Here is a 10,476-nt window from a genome sequence, read left to right on the forward strand (position 1 = left end):
AGAGTAACTATATGAACAGCTATAAACGGTAACTAACGGCATTTATTCAAAAAGCAGTTTGTTTAGGAAAAAGAGCTCATGCATTTATTTAGGGCTATTTAGTTCCGTATTTGTTAAACATACATTGTGAATTTGTTTACATTTCGTCGGAATCCATCATTGCGGACATTGAACATAAACTAATCCTGTTTTAACTCTTGTTTAAACTAGTTTAACTAATCCAGGGTTAAAATTAAGACGTGCAACACATCTCTGATTAATTATAAACCAGTTTAAACCTAGATTTACTAACCTAGATTAATTTAATCCCTGTTGGTGCAACCCAGCCTAAATGTTTCTCTGTGTGCATGCAGTGGTTCGTAAGCTTAAGATTTTACTTTCACTTTCACTTTGTATCCCACATCTGGTACTTGGAGGTCTCTAGACGGGCCCTCACCTTTTTACACATTATCAGTGACACCACGTGATTATACTAACAAGATTATATTAACATGATTATGTTAAACATTTCCCTTCCACATATGCAATTCCTAAACACAGTTCTAAATGTTTTATTCTTGATTAATAAGCTTGGCTTTTATGCGTTTCATGATTGGGTTTTGTCACGACCCGGCTCTAACGCCGTGACAAGAACGAGAGGGAGACACAGTGTTTAAGGTACAACATACAAAGGTTTATTCATACCTAAGATGGGCTCAAAACCCCAAACCAATGGGAACGGTTAAACTAGTAAGGCGCTGTCGCCTGATGACCTCATAAGGACAGAGGCGGAGCTTAACCCCGCAGAGCACCGGGCCCAGGTGCTTCCTATCAGGGCGTTTCACCCTCCTGTTACCTGTAGGGAGCAGGAGACAGACAGACAGGTAGAAACCTGTCAGCTGACTTCCTGTAGTTTCTCTGGTTGATGTGGACATGTTCAGCAGGAAGAGATTCAACTCTCAGTCTGCAGCGTCATTATTATTGAACTGTTTTCTTCTCTTTCAACTGCTTCCTCATTTCTCAATGTATAAATGTAATTCAAAGCTAATAATGTTCTGGATGTTATTTATATTACTTTTATGATTCATAACATTCATACTTTCAGGAATATTAAAAATGTTCCGGCAAAATGTATCCAATCAAATGAATGGAATACATTTTTCATGCATTTTGAGCTCTTAACTACGCATTCATACATATACATTGAAACTCTATGCAAACTTTAAAATATTCAACTTATTTAATACATTCTGGGTATTATTTACTATTCAAAACCTATGCAACATATACAAAACATAACAATTGCGAAAATCATAACTTAAGACATAAAGGAGGAAGCAGAAGTGTGAGTCTCAAAGGGAGAGGCGCTCTGGTGCACTTCCTCAATAACTGGTGCACTTCCTCAATAACTGCAGAATCAGACATGAGTACAGAAAGGAGGGGTGATAATATGTATACGTCTTTAAAGCGCTGCACATTAATGAGGCAGATGTGTGTGATGTTGTCATGAGGTGAAAATAAAGCATCTTACTGAGTTATTTCATCCAACTTATGAGGAACTAACTTGTTTTAATAAGCTTGCTTTTTCAACAGGGCTACACGACTGACAGACATGTTGTAACTGGTTGTGTACTGGTTGTGTACTGGTTGTGTACTGGTCTGGGTGTGTTTGAAGGCGTGAGAACGTGATGGCTGCGTCCGTCAGTGTCTGCAGACGAAGGTAGAAAGTCTCTTGGACCTCCTCTGGATGTGACTGTAACAGGTGAGTAGCCTCACAGGTATCTTTACCTCTGATGAAGGAGCTCTGCTGACATGTGTTACGTAATGAACGTGCAGATGAGAGCCGTGATCAATTCTTTCTGCACTGATATTTTATGTTTGTATCTGGATTCATTCTCTTAAATTCTGTAATATGTAACTTTCTGCTCAAAGTGTTTTTAACCTTTGAGCCTGTTCATGTTCAGTAGAGTCAGATTTTATTATCACCAGGAAACAACTTTCATTTAAATCTACACTGACTCACTGCTGAAATATGTGGACGAGTCAGTCTACTGTTTATTCTCTGACTGACACACCTTAACAACTACAAATGTAACAAATATGATCTATTGGGTAATAATCTACTGCAATAACAAGCATGCATATGCCCACTATCATAGTTGCATCAGCATAGCTGGCCAATCAGGAAGTGCAAACCTGAATACATGCAGACCACTACCCTTTGGTAGAAGCCTCAGCCTGTGCTTGTAGAACTAGGGTTACAATATCGTAACCTTTGTTCTGGCTCACTCAGGCTCCGCCCTCTATTGGACTCTATGGGTAGAGTGGGTGGAGCCCAATGAACGCACCAGGAGTTAAGCTTAATTTAAACTCGCTGTAGAAAATCCAGCGTGATGACGTGATTATGGTCTGGCGTCGGGCTCGAAGGGTCTTTAAGTTCTCACGGTGCTTGGTGGTCGTGCACAGTCATGTGACGGTCACCAATATTCCTCTGATAAAAACCTTTTTACATGTCTGAGGATTTTACTAAGAAGAATAATTAGTTCTTAGAAGCTTTAGAAACAGGAAGTGTTAAAAATCTTCATGTGAGTAAATATTCAGCAGCCAAACCAAATAGTTTACAGAATGTTCAACCTTTCTTTCTTTATCACACATTTAATAATTGACTTGTTTATTTACAGTGTTTGTTTAAAACTGATGACGTAGAACATGAATATGAGATAGATTACAGATTAATATAATTACTCCTCATCATAGTGGAGGTTGGTTTATGGCATTCTTCTGGTTTTACTCGTCTTCTTGATTCTTCACACTTCATTTTGTCTGTACGTCCTCTGGTGTTTCAGAGAATAATGCAACGAACATAAATGAGCATGAAAGCCTTCATGTGTGCTCAGAGCTCACCCTCCATATAGAGGCTCACCCTCCATATAGAGGCTCACCCTCCATGTGGAGGTTCACCCTCCATGTGGAGGATCAACCTCCATGTGGAGGCTCACCCTCCATGTGGAGGTTCACCCTCCATGTGGAGGTTCACCCTCCATGTGGAGGATCAACCTCCATGTGGAGGCTCACCCTTCATGTGGAGGCTCACCCTCCATGTGGAGGCGGCTCACCTTTCATGTGGAGGCTCACCCTTCATGTGGAGGTTCACCCTCCATGTGGAGGCGGCTCACCCTTCATGTGGAGGCGGCTCACCCTTCATGTGGAGGCTCACCCTTCATGTGGAGGTTCACCCTCCATGTGGAGGCGGCTCACCCTTCATGTGGAGGCGGCTCACCCTACATATAGAGGCTCACCCTCCATGTGGAGGCTCACCCTCCATGTGGAGGATCAACCTCCATGTGGAGGCTCACCCTTCATGTGGAGGCTCACCCTCCATGTGGAGGCGGCTCACCTTTCATGTGGAGGCTCACCCTTCATGTGGAGGTTCAACCTCCATGTGGAGGCGGCTCACCCTTCATGTGGAGGCGGCTCACCCTTCATGTGGAGGCTCACCCTCCATGTGGAGGCGGCTCACCCTTCATGTGGAGGCTCACCCTCCATGTGGAGGCGGCTCACCCTTCATGTGGAGGCTCACCCTCCATGTGGAGGCGGCTCACCCTTCATGTGGAGGCTCACCCTTCATGTGGAGGCTCACCCTCCATGTGGAGGCGGCTCACCCTCCATGTGGAGGCGGCTCACCCTCCATGTGGAGGCGGCTCACCCTTCATGTGGAGGCTCACCCTCCATGTGGAGGCGGCTCACCCTTCATGTGGAGGCTCACCCTTCATGTGGAGGCTCACCCTCCATGTGGAGGCGGCTCACCCTTCATGTGGAGGCTCACCCTCCATGTGGAGGCGGCTCACCCTTCATGTGGAGGCGGCTCACCCTTCATGTGGAGGCGGCTCACCCTTCATGTGGAGGCTCACCCTCCGGGGCCAACAGCGAGTCTAAACAACGCTTTAGTCTCTAAAGTTGAAAGGTTCATGATGTAACTTCAACACCCGTTTGGGACATGAACACCAGTCTTGAATAGTCTCCTGTTTGAAAGTCCTGTGTGTGTTTGACCATCCCCCTCCCGTCACTGTATAAAGTACATCACTAGCTCTGAGCATCACATGGATGTTTTTAATGTGTGTATCCACAAAGACAACGAATCCTACCTGACTTTCCATGGCCATTGTTTCTGTGGTTTCGATACGTCATTTACAATTACAGTTTTTCCTTCAGGTGAGGAAAAACATCCAGATTTTAGCCGGGAGCCACGATGACATCAGTGGACTCAAAGAGATTCAAATGGTATCTGCAGCAGCCTGGCTTCATGAAACCTGACCAAGTTCTCAAAGAGTCCTCTCTGGAGAAAGCAAATAGTCTGGCCACTGTGAAGCTGATGGTGAAGACCTTTAAACTTCATGGAGCTCTGGAGGTGACCAGGAAGGTTTTAGAGAAGATACCCAGGAATGATCTGGTGCAGAGACTACAGGACACCATCTCAAGTCCAGAAGGTCAGTCATTTGTAATCTCATGAAAATAGTGCAACACAATGCTTGTAATGGAACAGGGTCTCTGTACAGAAGCTCATTGTCTTCACCAAAGGAAAACAATGGAGGTCTGATCTCTTAATCATGAGAAAAGGCTCAGGTGATGTATCATTGTTATTGGTCAGAGGGTGCTGGGGCTACCTGATTTACTCATCTCTTATGTACTCCTTGGTTTGAGTCACTGAGATATTAATGTAAGTATTGTGATCAATGTATCCTCATTCAACGATACCTTACAAAAAGGTTCATCAAAATAAACTTCTGTTTTCACAGGAAAGTACTCAGTTAGGTTGAGACAACTAAACTACTTAGTTTAGAAAACATCACGAAAAAGGTTAAGAAAAAGGTGGTGAAATACTTCTTTAGGTACACAAAGTACAAAGTACACAGATTACGTGGCAATAAATCAACGCTTACTTCTGGTAACAAACAGCGCTGGTCAAAGATGGCTGTTGGTCGGACCATCCACCGTCACCCTGTCAGGGCTTCTGTGGTCTTTATACTTCCTCGTTCATGATTACGTGGATAACTTATGGAATGATTTCCAAAAGCTGGCTGAGTTACGTAATGAGATGAAATACTGGTGTCATGCACATGAGGCTGATGCGTTGATGGAGATTGAATAAAGCAGTAGCATCCTGCACCTTATTGGTGGAGAGTTTATGTATTGGGTTTAGAGGTTAAATTCAGTTCCCTAAAAGAAAATGTTGAACAAAGGTCCGGTTGTAACTGTAACACTGTATAAACAACTCCCTAACATATTGTTAAATAACTGCCTCTGCATTTGATTATTGTTTATTCAAGTGTAAACATATTCTACATGCATTTATATATAAATAAGCAAATTTCTTTGTTATTACAACATAAATCCATTTAATTCAGTGTTAAGAAATACACATTACTCTATCAAAGATCTAAATGTGTTGTGGTGCAACAAATACTTGTGAGCTGCTAAGAACAGGTGTGGCGTGTGGCACACCTGTTCACATACCTTTAGCATGCATTGTGTTCCTTCCTCACCGACACTTCCTTACACAGAAGACTTACCGGTTTGTCTCCTTAAAGGACAAACATGTTTTCACTTTCTCATCTTCTTTAAATGTTCTTCCCTCTGCGTCAATCTTTCTCTGCTTGGACATTTTGAGATTATTTGTCGACCTTTTTCAATTTACTCACTTGTCTTTAAATAAACGCTGAAATGGAAACACTGCTTTCTTGTGGTAGGATGCCGTTCATTTGTGGGTCACAATATCACTATGCATTGTGGGAGATGTAGTCTATGGTGACTGTACACTGTAAAGCAGCATAGACTTTAACTTTAAGACGATCATATGCCTTTCAAGCTGTCGCGGGCCACATCAAATACAAATGTATTCAGGGATTGCATTTGTTGGTACGGTGCAATGTTTCAATATAATATAATAATTATTTTTTTAAATCATATGTTTGCACTGTTAAAAGCTAATATAAAAATGTATAGAAACGCTGGTTGCCTTTTTTTGTTAAGTATGATGAAACTATGTTATTATTGTAAAAGTAAATAAATGAGTAAACTTTCAAATATATTGCACTTTCTGTGTGGCCGTCCTATGAGATCACAATACAGCGGTGGCCCCAAACCAGATTGAGTTTGAGACCCCTGATCTAATCCATCCAAAGTTGAATGAACGTCTTCTCTTCTAATCAGACCAGACGAAAGACAAAGACAAGTTTATTATTCATCTGAATGAATTGCTCCTGCAACTGTAAACAACCTGATAATAAATTGTCTTCATATTTGTCTTCCATACAGACGTGATGGAGACCCATCACCTTCAGCTCATTGTGTAGTTGTTAGACCCTCAGCTCTACTGATTCACTCTCACTGCTCTCACTAAACTCATCTTTATTAAATGTCAGGTCTGTGTCCGTCGTACTGCTTCAGGGTCCTAACCACACCGTTACATTCTGACTCTGCTTCTTCCTCCAGGGTTGAACATGCTGGAGAGCAGAGGCTGAAAGCTGGTCTGAGGAAATGTGAGTGTTCACTTTGATTCATGGAATCTCAAATAAAGCCGTCAGCTGTGTTCCATGACAAACTGCTGCTGTTTCCTCTCGTTCTCTCAGGGTCCTGTGAACTCACAATCGACACAAACACAGTGAACAAACACCTGAAACTGTCTGACAACAACAGGACGGTGTCAGTTGTGATGAAGAAGCAGACATATCCTGATCATCCAGACAGGTTTAGCTACTCTGTGTTCTCTGTAGGTTTAAGAGTCTCCTCCTCTGTAAACACTCACTGCTGACAAACACATTCAGATTCATAAAACAAAATATCATCATCAAATAAATCAGTTTGATATATTATTACTGACAAACATAAACCTTTATTGCTGCCTTGGTGAAATTCTGAAATGAAAACTTTCATACTTTTACTTACATTTTGAATGCAGGACTTTAACTTGTGAGTATTTCTACACTGGGTTTCACTACTTTAACTTAAAGATCTGTTGTAGGCTTTTCGATGGATGAATATAATATTAATAAGTATGTTTTCATCATCACTTGAAGAAAAGAATCGTTGTGCTTCGTTCCTCTAGAATGAGCTCTCTAAATCTACATAGAGTAATCAGCATGTTTCTACAGGAGCTCAGGGAGGACAAACCAAAGAACTGCACCTCTCTTTCTTTTAAGCACGGCAAGGCAAAGCAGCGCCGCTGTGCCTATTTTCGGACAATTTTTTTTTAATTTTGTTTATTTTTTTGTGAACGTTTCCTTAATAATTTCCAGAACCACATCGTTGTTTAACTTCATTTAAAGTTCTACAGTTCCACAACCCTTGTGAGAAGATACATCTGGTGTAAAACATAATTAAAGTAACCGTTAAGTTTAAGTATTTATGTAAACTCTGCCGACTATACTGCTGCTCCGTCAGCTTGCCGCGGCGGCCGTAAGGTTTCACCAAATCCATGATGAATACCCTTTACAAAGTCGGATTTCACTAACAAACACATCTCAGTAACCATACGGGTTTGTGGGAGTCTAACAAAGCAATCAAAATCCTTACGAACTCCATATTAGTACCTGTAAAATCACAAATTGGCCGGAGGTTTCTTTTTCTTCTTCTCTGTCTCACAAATCCGCTTCCTATAACATTTCTAGAAACACCTCACACAGCAAAACGGAAGGCTTATGCACATTTTAATACCCAGCAGCCTCTGGTGAGACAATGTATTGTCATAAAACAAGTAACCTTTCTATTTTTGAACCGAACGACACGTTTTATTTACTAAAACACCTTAATATGTCAAAGCTTGGTTTTGTTGCAGATTCTGATTATTTAGGTCCTAACCTTTCCAAAAATGTGTCCTACTAGTATGTGGGATGTTGGTAAGGGCCTGAACCATGGAGTTTGTAAAAGTCTGCGACTTTTTGGGGGGGATATCTAGCTTAGATCATGCTGGACATTAATAGTTCTGATCAAAATATGTTAAAAAAGTGATTTTTTTTTGTTGAAAAAATTATATAAAATAATACAAGTAATATAACTCATTTGGGGTTCATACGACTACTTGAACAACGTACAGAAGTAAAAAAAAAAGAACCATATATGAGCCTCAGGTTTCAAAATGTTACGTACCTTTCTGTATTTGTGTTTCTTTGATTTTTTTATTTTGTATATGTATAAGCTGTTCTCTTATGTTTACGTTACGCACCAACACAACAACGTTTGTAACTTTCTTCATTTTATATTTCTTGGAACCTTGTAACGTCTCCCTTGAAAAAGAGATTTTAATCTGACGGCATGTAAAGATTTTAAAAGATAAATGTTTGAGTCGTCTGCAGCTGTTAAAAGACACATGAATAAAGGAAATGATGAGATCTCAGGTGGCTTTCTGTCGATCACATTTCATGTATAAAAACACATTTTTAGCAAGAAAGAATATGTACAGGTTGAGAAAAAGGTTCAAAGGTGCGACGCAGGGGTCCTTATGGCCGACTCTTCTCCTGTGGGCCCGCTGCACTGGACGAGGGGAGGTATGGGGGCGACCCCGCAGGAGGAGGTCTGGGTCTGTCCACGGTGGACTGGTCTCTGCGTATATATATATATATATATATATATATATATATATATATATATATATATATATATATATATAGTAACAGGGCGGCACGGAGGACACTGGAGTTAGGGCAGCGCAGCAACCACAGGCAGTGGTCAGTTTTGCAGGTTTCAAAAGGGTTTTAATTAAACAAACACAAAACAACTCAAAACGTAGCTCGGTCCAGAGCTCTATCAGTTATCTACTGAACTATAGTCTCTTAGCCGGGCCGCTAGCCGACTTACCGGCTCAATCCTCAATGTTCACTCCTCTCGTCACATGTCTCTCTGCTCCGTTCCCCTCCTTGGCTTTTCTAAACCTCCCTGACGAGGGGGATCCGGATCAGGTGTGTCTCGTCTGTAATGTGAATTTTCTGTCCTTAGTTGTATTTTGTATATGAATCTCTTAAGTGGCTTACAAACCTCTTAATGCAAGACCAGGGTTATGGTCCTTTTGTTCTAGCCTCAACCTGAAACCCCAGACTTATTTGTTACAACCTACCTTTGTTCTTCTGTATATAAATGCCCATGTAACATGTTGATCCTCAGTGCATCCTTGAGCAGACTCCAGAGTGACTCTGCTTAGGGATGACTCTTCTCTGCGCAGGGAATAAATGATTTCATGGACAAGTTCTGGTTTGTCGATGTTCATGATTTCACCTTAGAAAGACTCAACACCGGGTAGGGTGAATTTTACCGTTACACGTCCCACACCTGATCTCAATGCTCTTCTGACGGGTGGAGCCTTCTGGCTGGAATGTAGATTCCATCCACCACACCTCCCCTCAGGCCCTTACACATCCCTCCCTTCAGTTCTGGCCTTGAAGGGGCGACCAGTGTCCACAGGGCGTCTCTTCGGGACAAAGTTAAATTCTTGCAAAGAGATGAACCATCTCCCTACCTTGGCATTGGTGTCTTTCTTATTAGCCATCCACACCAGGGGAGCATGGTCGGTCACCAGAGTGAAGTGGCATCCCCAGAGGTAATACCGAAGGCGCTCTAGTGCCCACTTTATGATGAGAGCTTCCTTTTCCACCGTGGCATATCCTTGTTCTCTTGGGTTGAGCTTCTGACTGATGTACATAATGGGATGTTCCTCACCTTGAACTTCCTGGGAGAGTACTGCTCCTATGACCATCTTTGATGCATCCGTTTGAACAATCCTCTCCCGGCTGAAGTCTGGGGTCAACAATACCGGCTGTGAACTGAGGGCCTCCTTTAGGCCCTTAAAGGCCTGTTCAGCTTCTTCTGTCCACTTAACCCTGAGTGGCTGGGAGGCTTTGGTCAAGTCTGTGAGGGGAGATGCTACAGCAGAGAAGTTTGGGATGAAGCGACCATAGTATGAGGTCAGACCTAATGATGTCTTTACCTGGGCCTTTGTGGATGGGCTGGCCAGCCCTGGATTGCCTGGACCTTGCGGTCTTGTGGCCTCACATTGCCCCTCCCAATAGTGTAGCCCAGATATTCGGCTTCTTCCAGACCAAGCTTGCACTTTTTGGGGTTTGCCATCAAGCTGGCCTTGCGGGGAGCTTCTAGGACTGGTGCCAGTTTTCCCAGGTGGCTGTCTCAGGAGTCACTGTGAATTACCACATCATCGAGATACACAGCTGCATACTCACGATGCGGCTTCAAGACCCTGTCCATCAGTCTCTGGAACGTGGCAGGGGCTCCATGCAGACCGAAAGCAGCACCTTGTAGTGATACAGCCCTGATGGGGTGGCGAGGTTTCCGCCAGGGGTACCTGCCAATATCCCTTTGTCAGGTCCAGGGTGCTGGTGAACCGGGCTTCCCCGAGGCGGTCGATCAGCTCATCTACCCTGGGCATAGGATAAGCATCAAACTTTAAAATTTAATTTAATTTCCGGAAGTCATTACAGAACCGGGTGGTGT

This window comes from Taurulus bubalis, assembly GCF_910589615.1.
Source record: "Taurulus bubalis genome assembly, chromosome: 6".
NCBI classification, from domain to species: Eukaryota; Metazoa; Chordata; class Actinopteri; order Perciformes; family Cottidae; genus Taurulus; species Taurulus bubalis.